Consider the following 23,968-nt stretch of genomic DNA (forward strand, 5'->3'; position numbering starts at 1 on the left):
AGAGTCGTCAGATCGAAAGGTACACATTGATTGTAATTCGAAGTGCAGCGATAACCTTTTGCGGCCATTCGTCGTGTGGCGCGATTGCACACACGCGCAATCGGTGCGTGAAAATGGAAATCGAGCGAAATGGATTCGTTCGCTCAGAAAAAACGCGTGGGAGGAAGGACGAGGAAGGGATGAAAGAGGGAGAACGGCGGTGGGTTTGCGCGAGCGACAGAGACGCAATGTTATCGGAGCATCGAATTAGCGGCAGCACGATTAGCTAATACTTTTTATCGCGTCCGCCAAGAGTCGCGCATTTTCAATTCATTTTTTTCGTGACGTATGCATGCGACGAAACATCTCGTTTGTATCGAAGCAAGTTTTAATTATGCTTGTGCTACAAACGCCTCGACTTAAATTCCGTTTTAAACATTTATAACCAAGTGGTGGGGTTAATTTATGATGTCTGAATCAATCATCTTTTTGGAAATTTTAGTCAAAATTGTCGAGCGCATCTTTTTGATTAAATGCAACTGAAATGATGATATTTTGATAGTCGCATGCGTTATCAAACGCATGCGACTATCAAAATATCAAACAAGACCCGTATCATCGTCAAGATGACTCGAGCTTTCATTATGCTTATATTAGCAAATACCGAAAGGAGATGTACTTTGAAGGTTCATATGCGCGCACGTTGCTTTACAGCTTGCAATCTCGTTTGGCAATAATCTTATCGTTCTTCCCAGAACTCCTTTCGACGGATACTCCTTACGATGAGATCTTTACGATTGGCAAACGCACGCATAAAGTATATCTGCGCCGTGTCGGCGCTTTGAACCGCACGCACAAACTGGACGAATGAGAATATCTACTAATTAACTTTATCGATAAACCTGATCTTTCCTTCTCTTTCTCCTCATTTTCACCTTCATATCTTTCCATATCTATCCAAAGTATTGCGAGCTTCCTTCGAAATAGCGATAATTGAAGAGAAACTACTCCAAAGTTACTTATTATTAGTTGTCGCTTCATCATTCTGCTGGAAGACAGAGGAAACGAGGGGCAGGGGAACAATGCAGGACGAACAAATCTATCGTATTTCAGGAAATCGCAATTTCTGATAAACTTTATAAAGTCTGCTTAAACATAATAACGAACAAACTCCAACTCGAATTTCTTCGAGCCGATATAAAAGTAAACGAGGCTCTTTTACATTAACGATAGAATTTAAATTGATCGCAATCAAACAATAATATTTATTATTATCCAATTTTTGAAATGCAGACTTATTATATAAAATAAAGTCAAAACGCACCGACAAATTCTCCTCGTCGCATCTCTGTAAAGTACAAATACCCTCCTCTTTCGTTCTTCATAGGCATTCATAATAAAGTCATAAAGTTATAGATTTGGCAGAGTAACGAGTTGAGAAGCAAAGATGAGGAAAGCGGACGAAAAGCGGAAAGGAGAGATCGCGAGAGTCGAGTGGAAGAGAGAAGCGACTAGCCCCCGAAGGCCCGAATATCGATCTCATACATAATTAAATACCAACCCGGCAAAGCATCACAAAGAGAGCTTACTTCAGCTTTGATCTGCTGACAGACGGGCCCCGTCATCGCGGACTTCAATAGGCGGTACTGGATCGCGGGGGTGTGCTATTGACATGTGTGTGTGTGTGTGTTTTTCTCGCGCGTGTGTATCCAGCAGCCTGTGTTTCGCATACATTCAAACATGACGAAGCCTGTTTACGGATCCGCGTCCTCGTTAGGCGCGCATCTACACGTGTCGGTGCACACTTATATGTACACGAGAAAACTACTCTCCTTTTGCATTTCGCATTAGCTATCTGAAAGCTGTACGCTTACTAACGAATAGCGCTGGAGAATTCATCGATATGGTAAGGAGAAACGGAAAAAGAAACGATTGGAACCTGCTCCGATGCGAGCAACGTGTAGCTTCGAGATTCGCAGAATTAAATGCAAGCTGTAACACACGACAGAAATTACAAGTATAATATTTGCGCATGAATTAGGATCAATTCGAAATTTTACATTTTCGTTAAAACATTATTTTACACATTTTTTTTAAACAAATATTTTTGCATAGACATTAAATGTAACAAGAACGTTGCAAAATTTCAAAGCTATAGCATAAAAACAAAATATTTTTTGCGCCCAAATTTTTAGAGCCAACTTTTATTTATAGATATAAAATATTATATTTATAAATACACTTACACTTGCTGAGATATGTAAATGTTATTTAATGATTTTGATGACGACTTTAATGATTATAAGCGAAGCGCACTCGATAATCGACCTGCAATAAAACATACACATTTTTTTTCACACTCTTGCAGTGAGCAGTTTTAATGATATGTATTAATTCATCATTTGCATACACGTGTGTCTCATTAACGTTCCATAATACCGCGTCAATCCCGCGCGGGGAGCTTCTATTTGCATTCAAAATCTTGCAGGTGTACTTCAAAGAGATCTTTTAACCCGGCGACATTGGCAGGTGAGCTTACAACGGTTTTATTATTAATCCGTTCACGAGAAATAAGGGGAACAAGCTGGGCTACAACTCGACGAATATCCTGACGGGTCTTCATAGATAGACGAGTTGACAAGCAAATAACTACGGGGGAAAGGAACGAGAAGATACGCGCGTGCTTTGATCCTTTTATATATATATATATATATATATATATATATATATATATATTCTTCATCTTTCTTACGCTTCTTTTCTCCGATGCGAGTCGCGTTCTTAAAAATCGGAAAGTATCTTTTTATACCAAAAGGACAGAATCATTACGTCAGGCGTAAATAGATCTGTCAATCTAGATATTGATCAAATCATAGCTTTAATAGGATACCCATCAATTTACATGTCAAGATTAACATAAATCAGGATAAATTAGTAATTATCGCTTAATTATTATATTAAAAATATCCGTTATCTATCTCCTCTCCTCCTTCACTGTTTGCACAGCGTATTGTAATATTTATAAAATTAATTTATATAATTTTGCTTCGGAAAAAATTGAAAAATTAAACATTGTTCGTAGAAATTCATAGAGCGATTTTTAATAAAATAAAACCGACGATGCACATGTATTGTAAGCGTGAAAAAAAAGATATTTATTCGCAATAGAGAGTGTCTCAATTACCTCCTTTGCGGCACGCTTGCGATTCGAGTGCGAACAAAATAGGAGCGATGACAGGAACAGATATTTCTTTAGCCGCGATATTATTACCGGCCGTTCCCGGCTGTGTTAAATTATAACGATGGCATCTCGATGGAGTCTGTCTCACGGTAAAAAGAAAACATATACGATAATTACCTTCGATCCGCGCTGTTATCCGCCGACACATAAAAGCGGAATCTTAATCCTCTCATCATTACGCTTACGAAACTGACTCATAAATCAACAGAGTCGTAGCATTCCCTATCGCGAATGCGGACGAACGTGATGCAACGCGATTCTTGGTGGAAGAAGAACAACTACGCGCAGACGTGAATTTACGACGACGACGACAAATTTTCACTGTGCATTCTCGCGCGAATCGATTGCTGTGTCGCGATTAAATAACAATTTGTCGAAATTCACGAGGGCCGAACCAAGTGAGCAAGTGTAATGTAAATTAAAAACGATACCGGGTGCCAAGAAAGCAGCTGTGAAAAAACTTGGTTTCGTGTTGGACAATCATGTTATTAAAATTGAAAAACCTGATTTTACTTGTTATAGTTTCACAATTTCAATTGCGCTATCTAATTTAAATTCAATTCATTTATTTATCCTTTCGGACGGCTCTGTCAATCGCAATTGTCGAAAAAGTCGCAAACACATTTAAATAAATAACAATAAATTAATAATTTTATGCGTTAAGAGATGAATTGAATTACAAGAGATGAAATAAACAATTATTTATGGTAAAGTCTCTTCGTGTCCCATGAATTCACAATGACTCGTCATACGTGCACTCGGAGGCGTTTCATGATGACATGATTTAATCGCTGTCCGATGATGTCATGTCCGCTTCATTTTAAGTCTACGAATTTTAAGTTGTATGACCAGCGGAGAATAGATTTATGTTTATATACATGTATATATATATGAAATTCGCACATGCATATATTTATAAATTTATAAACTATATATTAGCAAAATTTCTGTGTGTATGTGTGTGTGAATTTCATATCTTTTCATTCTAATTCATCGAGTCAATTCTAAATATCCATTTGCGAGAAAGTCGGCTAATTGTTTAAGTGTACGTCTGTTAAAAACTTATTTAATTAATGACGACAGACACGCGAGAGAATTTATCGTTCTGATGTTTGTCACATTGAATTGTCTCGTAAATATCTAGCAATTGCCATCAAGTGCGTGTGACGCACAATAAAAGGCAGATCATAGCAGATTAGTATAAAAAATCAATGAAAAAAAGAAAAACAATTTCCGTTAAATGTATAATACATGTGCATCAAGTATCCTTATAATTTCTTACAACTTTTACTAAATAAAAAAAAAGGTTTAAAAGACACTACTTTTTATAGAAAAGTTACTATTTTTTTATCAATGTGATTTATCGTTGTAAAATTTTAATTCAATTCATTTATATGTAAAGAATGATCGTGTAAAAAAATATTCGACATTCGCCACGTAAAAAAATTATTATACGACATTAATTGAAATTTTATTCGAATAAATGCAAATTAAAATTAAAAATGTAGTAAACACCTGACAACAAATTTACAGCTTACGAGCTTTCGAAGCAATTTCTATGAATTGCTCAATGTAACAAGTGTGTAAGCACAGCCTGTCTCACTTTATGTGGATGCGCATTATGTATGCAATAAACGTCTATATTAACGCAAACGCGGTGTGCGAACATACTTTGCTCAATCCACGCAACTCTAAAGACTTATATATCTCCCTTCAGGTGTCTAAGACTAAAATAATAAACTAATTCACGTCAACGCTTACATACGAACGTCAAGCGTAAGTGTAAGCATAGCGGTTAAAATAATACGTATGCAAATGAAAGATGTTCTCTTTGTACTACAAAATTTTGTAAAATTGTCCCGAATAAATAATAATATCGGAAGAAAATGATGTAACACGAAGCAAAATCGTAATCGAGTTTTTGCAATTTATAAAACTGTATTAATCATTATAAGAGATATGTTTTTATATCGATTATTTAATCATGGAATAATGCAGTAATTAAAAATGAAGCGTCCGACTATTCGAATTGACTTGGAGATTACTATCGACAAAAAGAAAAAGCGCAACATTGGATACCCGCGCGAATAATTGCGACTCATCGTATGGTAGAACGCACACATGACCGACTCGCAGCGCGTTAATGCACCACTTTTGCAAGGATGAAGCAAGAAGATTGACAGGCCAGCTCTCTCCGATCATGCTGCTCGCGCCTTATTCGACTCGTTGCATCTCTTAATTGCATCGTGAACTCTCTCGATTCGAAATAAGGTTAACGATAAAGATGCGGCGTCGGGTTCCTTTTGCCGCTCAAACTTCCGCGCGCGCGATTCGTTATGCGTTCGTAAAATAAATACTCTCGATAAAAAAACCAGGCCGAACTGTCGCTTCGGAATCGAAGGCCGCGGCCTGACGTCACGATGGATCGCGATCGAAGTGATCCATCGTTGTACCGCGACGAAAAATCTCTCGTCGATGACGCGGCTTTCAATCCCGTCACCGAGCCGGGACCCACTTCGGATAGCTTCAGTAACGCGGACCTCGCAATTAAAACGCACTGTCAACGCCAGCGTTTACCACATCCATCAGACCGAAGATGGAAAGCGTGTCAAGAAGCGGCTCACCTCCCCTCTTCCCCGGCGGGTGGCAAAAGGGTGGAGGTGTCCACTCGAGTGCTCGCCCCCGGAGTGCGCTCGCTCAAAAATGCATTTTTTTCAGGCGTGATATTGATGAACTGACAATTAGCGCGGATATGGGGTAAACCACACGCAGGGATGCATAGACACGCATATTTTTTCTCTCTCTCTTTCTCTCTGATGCGCGCTGCGTCATTCGTGATGCAAGTAGGGAGCAAGAACAATTTTCAAGATGGAAGGTTTTGTACGTGATATATAATTAAGGATAAATTATCATCGATAAGTGTACTAATTGTAATTATTTATTGTTTCTTTATTTCTGCAGCTGCCTTTATTTCAGATAATAAAGAAATTTGAAAGTTAGACTCAAGTAGAGTTGATAAAATCAATCACTAAAATTATGTTATAAAACTTAAAATGTTATAAAACTTGAAAACTTGATAAATAAACCTCACAAATTCAATTTCACACAAAATACATTCGAACAAATGTAAATGTTACCTATCACTCTATGACAGATTAAACAAGGATTTCAGGTAATATGGATCTATTTGAAGAAATTTCTGTTTCGTCCATTGTTACGTCAACTTATCTATGACATAAAATTTATGACACACGATCTATGATCCCCACGATGTATCTCAAATAAAATGACATCCATATAAGAGACGACATCCGAGTAAAAAATTAGATTAGGTACAGATATTTTTTTAAATGTCACAATAAATTACTCAAGTGTATGTGATGTATAATATTTCTTAATCTCCATTTTACTTATCTGACAGGAATAGTGAATCAAAAATTTGACAGCAAACGTGACATTTGCGATACTTCTTTTAATCGGCACACATTGTACGTAGCTATATGTGTGTGACGTTTATATATACTGACATTTTACTAATCAAAATTCAATCCAAATCGAAATTATCCCGTCTAGAACATGTCGATAATCTCACATATCGCATCTCACATCGTATCATATCCAAGGAATATCTTTACAAGATCAAACACACGCGTTTTAATACACGTCATTTGCGCTGTAGAAAATCAAAGCGGTTTTATCCTGAAAATTTCTAACGTATTCTCAGAGATAGCGATAGAACATGCGTACGTGTGTGTGTGGACGAAGCGAGGGAAGGGCACGCGACAGAGAAAATCCGAACCGCGGCACGAGGACACGGCGAAAATAGAATCGCGCGGTGCAATTTAATCCACGACTCCACTTTGACGCGGCCAACCGCATACGCATGATCGAGGTTAATACGGCGCGGCGTTAATTTTCCAAGGAGTAGAAACAATGCGTCCGTTTCGCAGATTAGACGATCCTACGTGCCTCAGGATTACACGCGATTCCGCCACCTGCTGCGCGCACTGCACTTTTGTTTATGCAAGCCACGCGCTCGCGCGACCATCATCGTGCTAAGGCGATTTTGTAAAAGTCGTCCAGTCGAGAGTCGAATACTTTCCGCTTCCTTGCTCGCGACTCTCTTTGCGAAATCTTTCCTCGGCGAAGAGAAATGACGCGGGACTTCCAGAATTCATTATACTTTCCTAACAACTATTTACGCGCGAAAATTCGCCAGGCGAATTTAAGATTGTCGGCGAAGCTTAGTCTGCCGTCTTTGTATAATTAGAATAAAGAAAAGGAATTAATAAATAAATTGCAATTATTAAAAAATTATTATAAATTTTTTAATAATGGCAATATTATAAATTATTATAAAATGAAAAAAGGAATTTATTAAAAATAAATTTTTTCACTTGAGATTTTAGTGGCATATTAGTGACCTTCATTAAATTCAGTACAAGCTTGAATCGCGCATTCAAATCAACCTGTTTAATTTCCTGATGCAAAATTTAGAAAATCTTTTTCCTTTTTTTGATATCGCAAAAAATTTTTCAAGTATCGTGGCAAAACACTCTACGGATATTTTTAAAACATCATTTGCGGTATTTTGACATCTTAGTTTCTACGATTCGGAATAAACTTTTAAATATCTGTCGCCTTTTATCATTCACTTGGCAACGATTGAACAGAGCCTATATAAATATTTTCATCCCGATTCTTAGAAATACACTCGAAAAACGTAGTCGCACGATTCACAACAGAGTAAAAACTTTGAAACGAGAAATGCGACACTAGCCACGCCAGGATAGCGGAAATATATGAATCGCGCAGCGCACTCACCACGAAGTAGTGATTCTACCGAGCAGGATACGTCGGTCCCGATGTGCCGTCACTGCCGACACTTCAGACGCGCCGATCCTGGACCAGCAGTCGCGATAGGGATAACGCGGCGTTGAAACGACGAGCATCTGGGCTTGCTTCGGTTACGAAATCCTCGATACTATTTCACCACATCGTCATCCCACGACGAGCCGCGCATTATAACACGATAGGTATTTAACAGCGCGCACCATTCACTAAACTTGACTTCTTTTTCGTGGTCCTCTTCGAATCACTTCTCCTCGGCTCGGAACGTCGACTCTCTTTCTCGGCTCCGTCGTCACCGTGCGAAGATGCGCATCGTCGCGACGCACTTATTCGTCGAATCTGGCCACTAGAAAAGTCACGATTTACGCGATACAACGTACGTGATTCATTGACAGAACGGAGCGAAAGTAAAGATCCAATCGCGACGGCAGCACGTGGCGCACTGACGACTCCGCGATCATCTTCCCCACCTCTGCCCCCTCCATCGTAGCATCGTTTGCCCCTACTCGCTCGCTCTCCCCGCGGCACCCCGCGCCGCCCTTACCCGCGGCCCTGAACTATCCCTACTACCCCGCCGCGCTTCTCTCGTCCCCACCAGCATCTATCCCACCCACGCCCCCATCCCACTCTTCAGAGTTCGAGAGTCTTTCTTCCTCGCGGAGTCGCCCTTCTCGTCTTCCGCGGCGATGTGTCTCACGCGACTGATTCCTTTTTTTTTTTCTCTCTCTCTCTCTCTCCTCCAAACGAGTTTCCTACCTCCTCCTCCTCCCCTCCCGATCCTTTTTTCGCGTTCTCTCCCCTTCGCCCTACGTCCAGCCGTCCGCGATTTCTTCACACGCGCCGTCCAATTGTTTGGAAAATTTCTATATTTTGGCAAACATGTGTTTTAGGGATCGCGCGGATCCATAAAGATAAAAATGGTACGTAAATAATGCGACGTTGAGTCGAGAAGATTTGAGCGAAAGACTCGAAAAAGTCCTCAGCAAGAATAATTATAAAGTAGAGTCGCGATGAAAATGTGATGAAAGCTTTTTAGACTATATACATCTCACTTGCGATAGCAATTTGAATAATAATTTCATCAATTTGAATATTTATAAATTTACAATAAATTATATATTTGCAACATATGGATAGAGACAGAGAGAGAGAATTTTATTTAAAAAAAAAAAAAATGTTATCTCGAAACTATCTATTTCTTTCCTCCATAAATTGGTTCTGTTAAAGTTTTACTTGGTTTGTTTTCCCTATAAATATTCCTACAAACATTCCAACACCATTAAACACATAAACAAATTTCTACATTACGTTTACATAACAAATATATATTTTTCTCTTTTCATTTTACCGATGCTTTATGAGAAAGATATCCTACATGTAAAATGATTCAGTAGGAACGTTCCCCTGTCTGACAGTGATGCAGCGGCTTCTACTTAACCAGCTTTCCGCTTCCCATAACATTTAGCTGCACAAAGTGCAGCCTCGTGTTTCTCCGCTCAAATTTTTATCTCCGATCGAACGTTGATCGAATATCTCTCGAGCCTCAACTTTGCAATCGGCACTTGGGTTTTCGACGCGTAAACGCGCCATGTTACGATTATATAATTCTTTTATAATGATCTCATTAAAGTCGGATCGGTTAAGAGTATAAATTACAAATAGTAGCACGATTTACTTAATAATGATTTATTTCGCGCTTTATCACCTGGCCATTTATAGCTGTAAATTTCTTAGCAAAGATATTTATTTTATTCCGACACAGCCCGAAGAGCTACGTGCAATCTCTCCCTCTGTCATTTCCGAGATCCTAGCAATATTGCTCTCGCATTTTTGCGCGAGGAATTGGAGATTCAAAAATTCTAACGAGACTGACTAATTTATTTCGAGAGATTAAACTTTCTCGCGTCATTCGTAGCTACAGTCGAATTTTCTGAAAAATTAACTCGATACAAGTCTACCGAGTCGATGCGTTATCTCGTCCGAGACGCCGACAGTCCGGTGCGCGTATCGAGGATCCATCGAGAAGACCACCGAATCCTCCGGGCCCTATCCCAACCCTTGTTAGCGCGAGAATGTAAATCAACTCGTAATAGCATGGCAGCCGGGGATTAAGCGACGCGCGGAGACTCGGCAGAGGCACGGCGAGAAGGTACTGTCGACACGGCGACGACGACGTCGTCGGCGGCAGCGGTGGCGGCAGCGGCGGCGGCGGCGGCGGCGGCGGCGACGGCAGGCGACGGAGGAGTAGGCGGAGGTGGGGAAGGGACTCCCGGCCTCTTCCCCTTGTCCCGGAGCATTAGGAGTTCGGTAATAAATCTCGTTGAAAAAACGCTCGCGCGCACACTTGGACACGTATACACGCGTGTATGCACGCACGTACACGCGCGCCCACATAGCGGAGCTGTGTCGGGCTCACGAGCACTTCTGCTCTCTTCTTCGCGTCTATCTCGTTCGGCTCGTACATTTGTGCTCTCCCGCCACAGTCGCGACAGGAAAGAGAAATACGGAAGGGTGATCGAAGGGATGGAAAGAAACGGAGAAAGAGCCGACCGTCTCGCTCCTTCTCCCGTTCCCTCTCTTTATCTTCGCGGCTTAGATCGCCTCCCCGCCACCCCAACCTCGTCGCGCACAGACGAGAGAGAGGTCGGCATGATCTATGCACGCCATGCGGAGGCGAGTGTCACGGTTTGCTTGATGCATCGGTCCTCACTTGACCCCTTACTCCCTCCTTTCCATCCTGCCACCCTCCGCTCCACGCCATTCTTCCTCCTGTCGTTCCGCGGCTGCTTCTCTCCCCCCCTCCCTCTCTCTCTCCTTTTCTCTCTATCCACTATCCAACCCTCTCGTCGTCATCGACCGCGGTGAAAGCGGTACGTTCTCGTGGAAACCCACCGTACACCCACGTGCACATAAGTCGGACGCGAGATGAGAGACCCGTTGAAGGGTGACGGAAGAAGGAGGACGACTGTGTAAGAACGCATCCGCGCGGACGTCGCGGTTCGAAAAGAGAGTGATATCAATTTTCCGCTTTAGAAAAAAAACATGATTTATGAATCTGTTAATTTCGAATGATGCAACACTCGACACGATAAGCAAAATTAATGATAATTAATTAATGAGAGACCTCGCGTCGCGCGAAACATATTATTTTTGCAATTAAAATAATACAAATTTATGTCCGTTTTTTTTTTTCAATAAAACCGATGCAATTGTACATTTATTTTTACGTACGTATAAAGTTTGTTGCATTATTATCGTGTAACTATTGTATATAAGAGAAAAAGAATTTTTTTTTTAATATTACTTGTAATTTGAGATATATTCTCCGAAACAACCGTCACTCGTTCTCTCCCTTTAAAATGCGCTTGCCTTTTATTTAAATACAGATCAATGACGACGACAGGGATTATCACATTGTTCGCGTTCACATTTTCGCAAGTCTTGGCGATAAAGATTGGCGATTTTTAAATATAGCGAGCGCTTTCCGCGACATTAAAGTCGAAAGAGCTTCGGGAGGCGGTTTTCGACTTTCGGCAGACGAAAAGGCAGAGGGCGAGGACGAGGGCAGGAGAGGCCGGCAAGACCCGGAGGGAGCGATCGGAGGGAGGATCCGACGCGAATAGTACGACGATGGTTACATTCTATGGATCAGAGAGCTCGATAGCGTGCCGAAGTCGAGGCGAACGGCAATAAATCCATTTTTCGTGAAGGGTCGGTCGAGGGGCGAGAGCGCGCCGGGGTCTGATTAGCAGCCTGACTCGGCCGTACAGGATGACAGCCGGTGAGTTATAATATTGCCCATCCATCTATTTATCTACTCCATCGCTCCTCTCTTTTCCCCGCCCTGCATCGTTGTCTCGCCCCTTTTCGCGACCGCTTTCCCCCCTTCCTCCTTCTCCCAACGCGTAAACGCTCTTCTTCTGTGCTGCTCGAATATCGGAAACGGCCTGCAGGATCCTGCGTATATACCGAAGAAGAGGATAAATATAAATTAACCGTCGTCGTGCGCTACGCAAGAGGGATACTCCGGACAAAGGGGTCGATTCCTGGCCGCTCTGATCCTGTAGAGATTCGCTGATCCTCGACGAAGGGAGACGATTGGCCGCGCGATTTGTCGTACGCGAGATTACACGAGAATGATGATTGAGCCGCATTGTGTTTATATTAGTCTCTCGATCGCGAAATACATTTCTTCTAGGTTAAACATTGTCGCAAAATTGTGGAAATTATTCTTAATTAAAAAAATATTACTAGGAGAGAGAGAGAGAGAGAGAGAGAGAGAGAGAGAGAGAGAGAGAGAGAGAGAGAGAGAGAGAGAGAGAGAGAGAGAGAGAGAGAGAGAGAGATGGAGACTTTGATGTACCCTTTGCTTAACAAATAATGTATAAATTGCGCATAAATATGCATATATTTTTCCACAATTAATTAAAAAACACACCACATTATTCTCTATTTCTATCATCGCGAATAAGTAGTAGTCTTTAATATTCGACAATAGCTACTTTTACAATAAAATCTTTTGTCAAATCTTTGCTAAGAAACTGGCTCCAAATTCGTTCAGATATCTCTTTTAGGATGTACTTCTTTCGAATATAACATAACATATTTATATAAATATATCATATTTAAAGAGCATTCAAGGTGTCACGATATCCTCGCGTGGCAGTGAGAAATTGCGGTGCAACAATAACGCTTCGAGTAACGCTTCTTAAATCATCGCGGTCACTTCCGTTCATGGACGAAGCACGGGGTTACGGCAATCAAATATTCAGCCGACCCATCGTTTGGCTATAAAACCGGTAGTGGCTCGACGCGCCGAGAACCGAGCGTTCATCTCGTACAACAACAGTAGGAAGATGGAATTAAGCTCGTATGATAGCGCGCGCGAAGGGTGAGCTCTCGCAAATCTTGTCGTTGAAGGCGAGCGGCGGGACACCTCTCTATACATTTCGAACTGGAAAGACGCGGCGTCCCGAACTTTCGACGGGAACCAGTTCATATATCTGAAGTATGGTCGCCATAAATAAGCGACCTGTCCGTTTGCTCTGTTCGCTCAGCCCTCCTCGCGAATATCACTCGCTCTTTTTTCCTCGGCCTTTTTCCTCCTCGCGCACAGATCACCTCTCTCCTTCTCTTCCATCTCTTTTCTTTTCCTCCTCCCTTCCTCCCTTGAATTTCCTGCAGTCGTAATATCGGAGCCACGCGAAGGAAAAGCCAGTCGTCGTAGGAAGTATTTCACCAGCGCGGAAGAAGGAAAAATCACAGATTGTTCTCCTTCTGCTCCCCTTCTCGTTGTCGTCCAACTCCTTCGAGTGATCGTGCGTGTCAACGGCATTGCAGAATGCAAGGGGGAATAGAACGGACCATCGGGAAGGGAGAGAGGAGAAGAATGGAGAACCACGACGGACTGTGCACGTTCTACGAAATCAATTCTTACGTCCGACATATTTCAGGTTGGCTGATCGTGACTGCACTTGCCACCGAGATCAATTCCCGTGATTGATTGACCGACTGGTTTGTTCGCTTTTTTTTATCTTGCTCTTTCTCTCCTTCCGTATTTATCCCCTCTTTCTCTGTCTCTCTCTCTCTCTCTCTCTTTAATGTTACGTCGATATTTGCGCAATCGTAATCGCCGATTATTACACAAATGATATCCTGCCATCACTGTGAATAACGTTGTATTATCGATACGTGCATCGTTGAAACGGATTTGAGGAAATCGATAATATAAATTGCTATAAAGTTTATTAAACCGCATTAAAAATTGTATCGATGTGTATGGAAAATCGATAGAAGGAAAATCTGTAATTTTGTAAAAGCTAATAAATCAATTTTATCACATTTTAATCAATATTTGAAAATTTTCTTCCCTATCGTACTAATTTTTGGACGAGAATAATAAATAGTCGAATGATTAATCATGATTTAATGAGAAATAGAAAATGAGCGATACTACTAATTTGATGAGCGCGCTCATCTTGAGTGAAAAAAATAATCCCTCGTACAAAAGTAATGACCTAATGACAAAAATTTAATTAATGTTATCGGAGTTAGTTGCGCCGTAAGAAGTGGCAGGGCCATAGTTCGAAACGCAAGATTGTGAGCCATCGTGACCGCAACGAGCCGCAAAATGTGATCGTAATCGTGGAATGAGCCACGTAAACGCAAAGACAAACCCGTATTTGCGGTGCGGTCGCATTTCTGTAGACTGTTAGCGAGAGAATAAGCGCGAGCGCGAGCGGGAGAGCGAGCAAAGCGAAACGGAGCGGGAGTGATTTATGCCAAGTCGCTGATGCTGGTGAAACAGGGGCCCCGCTGCCGGGCGGCCATCTTGGGCTCCCCTCGTTTCTCCGGGCCCTCGAACCGATTGACAGACTCGCGCGGTCGATCGCCGCTTAACGAACTCCCCCCCTTTCTTCCGCCACGCTCTTGACGCTTTCTTACTCGCCACTACCGGTGTCCTTTCCTCCTCCTTCTCTCTTTTCTCCCCCTCTAGTCCCTTTCGTATTCTACCCCTAATAATAAAACACCTTCAGTCTCTTTCGCCTCTATCATTCCTACTCTATTCTCTCCGTTTCTACCGAGTTTCTGTTAGTCATCGTCCACCTCTCAGCAGGAGGAAATTGATATTCGACTTTTTTACAGAGGCGCTGGCAATTGATGTTAACCTTTCGATTTGAAAGCTTGGGAATGATTTGTAAAAGTTAATTTCTCGACTAGAGTAATATCTCTCCGGCTTCTCGTCATTTATACTTGTTTACACTGTAGATCATTCGAATACGCGGATTTGAAAATGGACAACGTTGCAAATACTCTTAATTTATGACCAAAACTTGAAAGTACTCCCGATATTATACCGATGAAGTAGAGTCTAATTTTAAATGGATGTGAAGCAAATGTAAACATTAAAAATTTAAATTCATTTAGTACAATGTCGATATTTACCAACGATTGGGGCAATATCTTTCGATACATTACAAATTCCGTCAACGCCCCTCAAAAGACTCTTACGACGTCTTTTAGACATCTTTCCGGTCTTCTTTTAAGCACCCTAGTATCTGGGTTATATCGCTAGCATAATTTCACCCAAGTGTTGCGATTGAGAATGTTATATCGACATAAACTTATAACTTGGGCAAATTTTACGGTAAAATTTGTACAATTGTTACGCAACATTGCATCCAAATTCCAGAGCGCGAATCTTCCAATTGCATCCAGCTCGTAAATATTTGGCCGGTGTCGGTGTAATTCTAGTCAGCGCTCGTTCCTCGCCAGCAACCTCTGACGCCAGCGGCTGTTCCTTTCGCTCGCTTCAACCGTGAAATCTGCGCGGCCGTCCGTTCTGATTTCTGTCCGTCAGCGTTGGTCAAATTTACGACGTCGCGCGAAGGGCCCTGGTTGCCGAGCGGGCCCGGGGGTCCTGGCGCAACAATGAAACCACGCCATTTGTCACAGAGACGCTTCCTCCGTTTCTAATAAAATGTCCTACCGTCCTACCGTCGTCGTGGTCGTGGTCGTCGTCGTCGTCGTCGTCCTCGTCGTCCTCGTCGTCCTCGTCGCCGGAGCGCGATGTCGTGCTGCACCATGCAGCACGGATCGACCTTTGCTTTTGCTCCGCAGATCGTGATCTCTCGAAGAACCTTTCCGTTGCGACCCTACTTCTCTCTCTCCCTCTTTGTCTCTCTTTCTCCCTCCCCTCGTCTCGCTCCAATGCCTCGTTCGGCGGTTCTCTTCATCCTACTCATAGTCCCCGATGACCGAGAGAGAAAGAATCGCCCGAGAAGAGTAGGAACCGCCGCAATGGGATACGAAGTGCCTACGTCCATACTTTCACATGCCGGCACAATGCACTAAACCATCGAGGAATTGTCATACAAATTGTCGCTTATTCAGCGACGATAGCGAAGCGACAATGCATCCGCGTGCAAGCCTACCGACCTAGGGTCACTGTGCGAGACCACGGACACTGTGACCATCATCATCTACGTCTTGGGTACTCGATATCCACATAAAAAACCCATAGAATGGGTGTCTTGTATGGATATCGAGTACCCAGGATATAGAACCCGGGCAGAGAAGAGAATATTATTTCTCGGGTGATTCAATTATTATTTATGAATAAAAAATGGAATATTATTTGGATAATTTAATTATTATTTATAAATGAAAGGGGGAATATTATCTAGATAATTTGATTATTATTTATTTAAATTATTAGATATAAATGTATACAGATACTTAATTATTGGACTATTTATTGGAAATTATTTTTGAAAAACTTTTACAATAATTATTCATTCTTCACGTAATATTTGTCATTATGTATAATAAAATAATACGATATTATTTATTCAAGTAATTTGACGCGCTAATATAATATCTCGATTCTAGCCGATTATTAAAAAGTATAATATAAAAACCATTTTTACAAGATTACATTGCTCGGACATCGACAAAGTTGAAACGTCAATACGTGCGTCACTCGATAATCAGAACGTTGTAATTTATAATACAACGCGACCTTATCACGCCGTAGAAGGAATCTGTCTCTTTAGCGATGATCAGAGGAAAAGTCTAATTAGGACAGTATGAATTATGATCTTAAATGCAACACGATAAAAACAAACGTCGCATTTACCAGGATTTATGCGGTATAGAATTTATGTCATATTAAAATGATCCAAGGACAATTCTTATTCATCGCGTATGACGAATTTATTATCGTATTTAACTATATAAAAATACTTTATATCGAGAAAGAGAAAGACAACGAGAAAGAGAAGTGATTGTTCATATTCATTATCAGAATAGAATCGAAATCATGTATGTTCAATGTAATTTTTCAATAATTCAATATACGTACAATATTATAAATTTTTTAAATATCTTTATAATCGATCTTGTTCTGTACATAACAATTTCTAAGGGTATGATAATATGTTAAAATTAATTTATATATATTATATATTACATAATATTTATATATTAATATTTTTAATATTTTTTACATTTATTTTATATTACATGTATTATATATAAATATATATATATATATATATAAAGGTTAATTATTTCTTTTTTATTATTTATTTTTTATTATTTTTACAAAACTTTGTTCGAATCGATAATGTGTGAGTTTTGAATCGCGATCTTGAAAGATAGTCAAATTGATATTACATCGTTGGTCTAAAACAATTTCATATTGCTATTTGTGGATAATATCCCGTAAAGTTACGGGATACTAAATTGGCATCTTGCATTTATCGACGAGCGTATATAATGCATTGATGTATGTATATGACAAAGTGCACGGGCGCGTCACGCTGATTCTTCGAATCATTAAGACGCGACCTCGGTCGTGTAACCCTCATCGTCATCGTCATCGTCGCGTACTTTTTCTGTTATCGATCACAGCATCGTTCGCAACGACGTCGCTTATCGTTTATCTCATCACCATGGATGCATCGGCAAATAGCAAGGAACATTAAGCTTGGCCGACGCTTAACCTTTTCAGCATTTCAATGTTCTCACGCAAAATGTCATAAATGCTACAAAATCTTTTCCGATAACGTGTCAAAGTTATATTTCAATTGAAATAAAATAAATGAAAGCTCAGAGACATATTTCTTGCATTATCAAAAGTTGTAGGTGTTATATGAGTAAAACTCTCTTAAAAAATCATTCATATGTAATTTTTAATAGCCGATAATACAAAAATATTTATTTTTCTTTAATTAAAAAGATATTTATTTTTCTTTAATTTTGTTAAACTTTACATCAACAAGATGCTTAATAATTATGCTTAATATTCGTAAATTTTGAAACTAAGAAAAGAAGGATATTTGATGAAAATCTTGTTGGAAGAAAAAATTAGGATGTTTTGTAATTATAAAAAGTGGACCATAATTTCGGTATAGCGCAATAAACGTTGCCCAAGACATAACATTAGGCTATAAAGGACAAAAAGAAAATCGTTCTTGGTAACAATATTGCTAAATGAATTAATCCAGTCGCTACGAACCTCTGCCACGTGTAATAAATGAGGCTAGTTTCGGCTATAGAAAGAATGAACGGTAGTTAGACCGCCATGGCTGACTGCCGCTTCATAGACGGGGATCATCTACAGTTCCCAGTCACCAGGTTTTTTTTTCTCCCCGAAACGTCACCGTCGATATTTATGGCGAGCCATAGAGAGCCGAGGGGTTCTGTTCGCTACGTGGTGAAGAGCAGAAGCAGGACCCAAGTATAATTCTATCAACATCAGAAACTGAGCCTTGCCACGCTCGGTCGAAAAGAGTCAACGAGAAAGATGCAAAAGGAAGAAGGAGCTCGCGGAAAGAGGTGAAATGTCCAAAAGAAAACAAGAGATGTAAATAGTGTATGTGTGTGAGAGAGAGAAAGAGAGTCGCTGGAGCATTTCCAGCAATGTTGTAATATTAGCGAAGAAAAGAAAGAGAGTATGTAAGAGAATATATACGTTATGATGGGGTGACTGTTCTGATATCACCAGTCAAGGTTATTGTCAATTAAACACAGCATTACCCTTGTAAATAATGTAGCATTAACCTTGTAAATTTGCTATCTTTTTCTCTCTCTCTCTCCCGCTCTTTCTTTCTTCTAGTTCCTTCTTTCGATTGCTCAGCACTGTTTAGTCTTCTTTATAGCCAACCGCGCTATTATCTAGCATGTTTATATTAGTGAATGGAGCTCTGTCAATGAATGGTATTGTTAATTCATCTGGCAACAATTATAAAATATGGAAAAATATGAGAAAAATATCGTACGAATAGCTAGACATTAAGTTCAACTTTTACTATAATTTTGTGTAATACTAAATAATTTTGCTCCAAATTACTTAAATATTAATAAAAATAAAAATTAATTAAACAATTTATTTTGCGATTACATCTTACGTAATTATTTAAAGCAAGTATAAAAAATATATATAAAGTATAAAAAATATATCTTTTTTTTCTTTTATTAATGTAAATTATATTATTTTTTCTTGAAAGAAGAGTATTAACGCTTTATTAAAAATTTTTTCTGCATTCGTCTTCTGGCTAACAACTTGATAACAACTGTGCATAAAAGTACCTGCACAGGTAAAGTAGATGTGTAAGATTACTTTTGGCGATTCGAGACTGGGGATTCACGCAACCTTTTTAAATTACGAGGCTGGAAAAGCCTGTTGGGGTGAAACGAGATCAACCGAAGGCGCGATACGCATTATTTCAAGCTCATTGATCTTCAAAACGTTGAAACTTCCTGCTTCGTGCGTCAACAATCATGTTCCGAAACACGCAATCCAGTTTATCGCGTTGATATTCATCGTGAAAAGACACGATTTTTTCGAGACGACCCTGGAGAGGCTTCCGATAGTTTTTACAGAAATCTTTTACGATGATTTCTAAATATGCATACTTTGAGGAGGTCTAAAGAATTGAGAGATTTATCGTCCGTCATTTATTATAAATATGAAAAACGAGTAACACATCGTGGGTGGCTTAACTGACAAGACAAATGTCGCAATGATGGAATCCTTATTGTATAGCGTTTCTCCATACGAAAGACATCTAAATTTTAAAAATATGTCGCTTTTGCAGGGGGAAGGGGAAGAGGGGGAATGGTATAATATTATCAAAGTGTCCTCCTGCTGTATGTTTTGTCGCAAATACTAAAAAGCATATGTGTATTTACTAATCTTTAGTGGAAAAAATGAGGGAATCGTTGATATAATAATTTTATAAATTATATAATTTGGAAAGGGAATTACATTCACTATATACATATTAAATTAAAAATTATATTTATATTTATTTTCACATTACACATATATTTATTTTTAATCAAATATTAAAAAGCACGATATTATATTTATTGCTATTGTATGGATGTTGTATTTGGATAGACAAATTAATTGAAAATTTATTCAGAACTTATCCTTTTTCCATATCATCAATTTATAAAATATTTTCTCAAACAGATATTGTAATAGAGCACATTATTTCAATTTTTAGAAATTGAATTATAACACGATGACGTATGTTACTCTACGTTTTCAAAATTCTCGAGGTCTGCTTTAATTATTAAGTAGGTGACATGAGAAGACGCCATATTTACGCTGGAGAAAGTATCGAAGATAGGAAGAGGATATCCCGATGAAAATATCGTAAAACGTTTTATAACCGACATAAATAGTGAACGAGAGTAAGAACGACTTTCGACGCTATGTATTAGTGTCGCTCACAAGCTTAAATGTGTCTAAGAACTAGAAGCAGATACGTGCCGAATAATAATTGTAATGTAAAAATGTCTCATTATTAATTCACAGAAAAGCTTCTCAAATTGATCATCATGTTCAAGTTTAATTTTGCAATAAACGAATTTTAAATTGTATTTTTTTCACCATTTCATATAATTGTAACATTTTAATTTCCAACAATTTAATCATGGAGATTATTTGAGATGGAAAATAAAATCTTATTTTTAAAACGAATTTTCTAAAAAGAGAAAATTGAACGGAAAAATTAAATTTTTGCATATGATAGTTTTATAGACAATAGTGATAAAAATTCCATTAAAAATACAACACATTCTTTTAAGATACATTTATTCGGAAAAATCTCAAATATGTTTTTTTAAAATTTGTCCATGTACAACGTTTCATTGATTTAAAAAACTATGTAAACCATGAAAAAATTATAGCTACGTAGTAAACCAATACGATACAATTATATTAGATTTCAAAAAAGACATTAATGCGCATTACACGATCTTTCAAGCGCGAAAATACTTTATATATATGTCATTGCCAGCTAAAAATCTCGTGTATCAACCCGCTCCCTGCTACCGGTGAAATATTATTTTTAATATTTCCCGTGTATCGCTGCGAGAATTCAGGCCATTAATTAATTTCGAGCCACTGTGTACCGTTTTGAATGGGAACTGTCAGACGAGCGCCATCGCGCGCGAAAAATTATCGCGCACAGTCGCAATGTCGATTTCCGCGAAAACAAACAGAAATCCGGCAATCTATCCCGATGCGCCGCTTATTTGGCGGAATTGCCGTCCCGTCGAATTATTCGAAACTAATTCCGTCACGCCGCTACGAGTAATGGTAAACATCTCTCATGGTCCAACCAACTGGTCGTAAATGCACGAGGCAAGGTGCGTGAACCACCAAAGATTGTCTCCGAGCCTAATCGAGGACGCGAGAGAGGAGCCCGCTCCGGTCCGGCCAGTTATACGATATCATAAAAGAAATCACGTGAGAAAGAGAGAGAGAGAGAGAGAGAAAGACGGACGGACAGACGGATGAACGTACGGACCGATCAGGTTTAGGCAGCTGTCTGCAACCACGTCACTCAAGCTCACCGTCGGCCTCGCAGTGGAATGAATGCCTTTCATTATGAACGTTATCGCCTGCCCAATCTTCACAACCCTTTCTGCCTCTTTCGAGCTGCTCTCTTTTCTCCGATTCTCCGTAGACTCTTCTCTGCGGCCTACCTCCTCATTTTGGTCCAAAGACTCTCTCCTCCCGCGATAGGCATAAACGAACCAGGCGCGAGTGTATGTGATAAAGCGAATGTGAAAAGAAGAAAGCGACGCCTATATACGCGAGTAGAAAAGAGAACGGCGGAAGGAACGTAGCGGTTGTTATCGTTTAATGTACCGGAATACTCTCTTATACCTGCTCGCGAGATTTATTGTGGATAAGCCTGCCGGGTCTTTTTTTTTTGTCACCGAGACATTGCGCTATAAAACCCGATTGTTCGACGAGGTTGAGAAAAGCAAAAATTGGCAGAATAATTGAGGAAAAATATATTCGCTGCAATCGTTAACCAGGGTCAAGTGCAAAAGAGGAATAAAGAATCATGTAATTCTATTTAAATAATTTAAAGGAATAAAAAATCATATAATTCTATCTAAATAATTTAAAGGAATAAAAAAATCATATAATTCTATCTAAATAATTTAAAGTTTCTCTTCGTCTTCTTTGCGCTTTAGAGGCGCTTTATCAAAAATATCTTACACGTGTCAATATTAATATCGCAATTTTTCATATACAGAAATAGTAAGAGATTAACACGTCAAATTGTATGCTATGGCAATCGTATATATTATAATAAACTCTTGCTCGTACATCACATTCGATATTCTCTCGTTTCGATCAATATTGAAAAAAAATATTTCGCTACATTATTCACGGGGCATCTCGGTACCACTTTAATTATTCCCGACGAAAACAGCCGCGAGATAAAAACCGCCTCTCGCAAATTAACAGACTCAACGGCGCATGACTACCACTACTGTCAGCGGCTCATTATCGTCGAATGAATAATTGAGTTATAATATGCCTATCCCAGATTACACCGACCTCTTATACTACCTCCGTTGATTGTCGGTTACCGGTTCATTAGCGATGCGTCGGCAGCCTCGCTGCTCGATCGCGGCTCATTCGCGTAAGCACACGACAAGGTGTCGAGTAATTTTTCTCGCGTCAATCGTCGAGATTAGCAAGGCGAAACGAGACGCGACGCAATTTTAACCGTAATGGCTATTTTATCCGTCTTTCACCGCAATATTGATAGTTTGTCCGACGAATCGGCAATTCTCAATGTTCGCGATATCGGCGAAGAAGATTAATCCCGGCCAACTCGTACACGTTTCTGAGTGCGCTCGTATGTTGCATAAAATTTGCGTAAAACGTTAATGCGAATGTTAATTAATTTCTTCCGCGTCGCATATATGTGCGCTCGTCGCGCTTTTTGCACACGTTTCTTTTAGATCGCTATTTCATTGATATTTCAATTTCTTATTTCATTCGTTCTCCTCTCCTCGTAAAGATTCAAGAGCATTGACCACACCGTTAGACGCAGCGCAACGTTTTCGTGAGAACGGAAACCGATCGAGCGGCGCGCGGAAATATCAGTTGCGGCCTCGTTATCCGGAAACGGTTTAACAGGCGTGGGTGGCGGATTGATTTCTCAAGCTGCTACGTATCGAGCACCTTTGGCCGTCTCGACGCAATTTAACTCTCCATAAACCAAGACATTTCAAAGTACGCGATCAATTTCAAACGACACGTCATATATTGGCGCGTGCAATTTTTCGGATAGCACGTGAATAATTTCGAATCGTACCTATTCGATAAAAGTGATTTTTGCGATTGCGTGTACGTGTGTGTGTTCCTTGATTAAAATAATTTTCCATTTATTTCAGAGACAATTGCGCTACAATATTCATTTATGTATTAAACAGCGACGCCACATACACTTCACTCTATAAATCCCTTTTTTGCATTTTTCCAACAATCATTCTGTAAAAGTGGAAAAATGTGATCATACTTTTAGCCTTTGAATATTGAAATACTTTGCGTGCTGCTGATGACAATTAAAATCGCCTTGTACTGTTCACGTCAGTTTTTAATTTCTGCGGATATTCGTAGCGCGTGTTGCGTTTCGTCGTCGGTAAACAGCCAATAGGCTTCACGCGCAGATAGATACCAATTTTAAAACCGTCAAAAGAATTGCGCGTCCACTTCCCACACTTCCAAAATGTGATACGGTCAATCGATTAATAATCGAGAAGGGTTATACTTCAGCTCGCGGCCATCAAAGCGAATATACGCCCTTCCCATCGGCGCAATATTACCGATAATTAGTCGATCCGCTATCTTTCGCAGTCAAGTGTTCTCACTCACGAAAACCAGTTCCTTCGGAGTGTTTGCTGTCGAGTCTGTGCCGCGGTAACACGCTATCGTCGACCGAGTTTATCCTCTCCGCGTCGCTGGCGCGCTGCAAATCTCACCTTCGCTTTACGAGCAATGTAAATGCGACGATATTGAGTCTGGACAAGCCGGACACTTTGACACTCCGGCTTCCTAATGATCGGTAA

The 23,968-nt window shown here is 39.9% G+C and overlaps 1 protein-coding gene across 3 annotated transcripts in view; it reads right to left on the reverse strand.

Moving 5' to 3' along the window:
- The window catches only part of LOC105257726 (protein tiptop), a 142,709-nt gene that overhangs the window by 71,500 nt on the left and 47,241 nt on the right, over positions 1–23,968 (reverse strand). Inside the window, exon 1 of one of the 3 annotated variants that reach the window (XM_011268538.2) lies at positions 8,045–8,803. The exons of the other annotated variants lie outside the window; for them this stretch is intronic. The gene's annotated coding sequence lies outside the window, so the exon portion shown is untranslated. Of the gene's footprint in view, positions 1–8,044; positions 8,804–23,968 lie in introns of those variants that run through there. 3 annotated transcript variants of the gene reach the window in all.

This window comes from Camponotus floridanus, unplaced genomic scaffold (genome assembly GCF_003227725.1).
Source record: "Camponotus floridanus strain SB8 unplaced genomic scaffold, Cflo_v7.5 scaffold38, whole genome shotgun sequence".
Lineage (NCBI taxonomy): Eukaryota > Metazoa > Arthropoda > Insecta > Hymenoptera > Formicidae > Camponotus > Camponotus floridanus.